This window comes from Arachis ipaensis, chromosome B04, assembly GCF_000816755.2.
Source record: "Arachis ipaensis cultivar K30076 chromosome B04, Araip1.1, whole genome shotgun sequence".
Lineage (NCBI taxonomy): Eukaryota > Viridiplantae > Streptophyta > Magnoliopsida > Fabales > Fabaceae > Arachis > Arachis ipaensis.
The window spans coordinates 116,261,855-116,263,092 of NC_029788.2; positions in this window are offsets into that span (position 1 = coordinate 116,261,855).

Genomic DNA, 1,238 nt, shown 5'->3' on the forward strand with positions numbered 1-1,238 from the left:
ACCCATCTTAATTTTCTATTATATTATGTTTTATATAAATGACTGAAGTTTAAAAGAATAACTTCCTAGTTATGTAGGTTAATTACTTAAGGCTTTTTCAAAAAGAAAAATAAAAAGTTAAAATTTTAAAACTTGTGTTTCTTATTTCTAATAGCAGGTCCTTTTAAAGAGTGATATGCTCTTTATTTTTCTCAAGTATATTAACATATGCTAATACGATGACATAATTTTAGTTAGCAAATGAAAGGTTGAGACATTACTTATGTGTTTCGAGATTTATTTCAATCATCCGTATAAAATTTCACTACAAAAAAATGTTAAGTATTATCGAATTTATCATTGGAAAATCAAACAAAGTCCGACGATATAAACTTCATCAATAAATAATTATCGTCGAATTTATTTTGTCCGACGATAATTACCGTCAAAATCTGCGACTGAATATAGTTATAAAAAAAATAAAATCTGTCACAATTTATCATCGAAATTTTTCGACGGTAACGCGTCATCTTATCGGTGAACTAATCTGATGGTAATGCCAACGAAAAAGGTTTTTTTTATTTTATTTATTTATTTTGAAATTTAACTGGGCTGTTACCATCGATATATTCCGACGGTAGTATTTTTTTAAATAATATTTTTTTGCCCATCTACAATGCATTTCGATAATTAATAATTGAAATAATGTTTTAAATTTGATGTGAAATATCAAATATCAAATATCAAATATACAAATTAAAAATATGAAATTATGGTAATTGAAATATTTAAAACAATATTAATCATATTACATTCTTCTCAAAATTTGGTAAAAAAACACATAAGATAAAATTATATTTACATTAACCCTATTCAAATTTACCGTCTTTTTTATTAGATTTATTATCCTCTTCTTTTGAGATAATTTTTTATGACGACAAATTTTTTCTCCTTTTTATTAAAAAATTTGAAGTAAATTTGCCGATACAATACAACGCTAAATCTAACAATAATTTTAACGATAGTCAATATTTTTGTTATAGTGTTTTATCAGCATCGTGATATTTCATTTCTCTATTTCATTATGTAAAAAATTCAATCGTGAAATAAAACTATTTCAGTGACCTTCATTATCTCCACAAATATTCTTGTCCAATGAAAATGTTCTTCTAAAAGGTTTCTACACATAAATTTGTCTAACATGTCACTCTAAATCTCTGATAGTCTTTATTATTAGAATAATATCTAAAATTAATCTT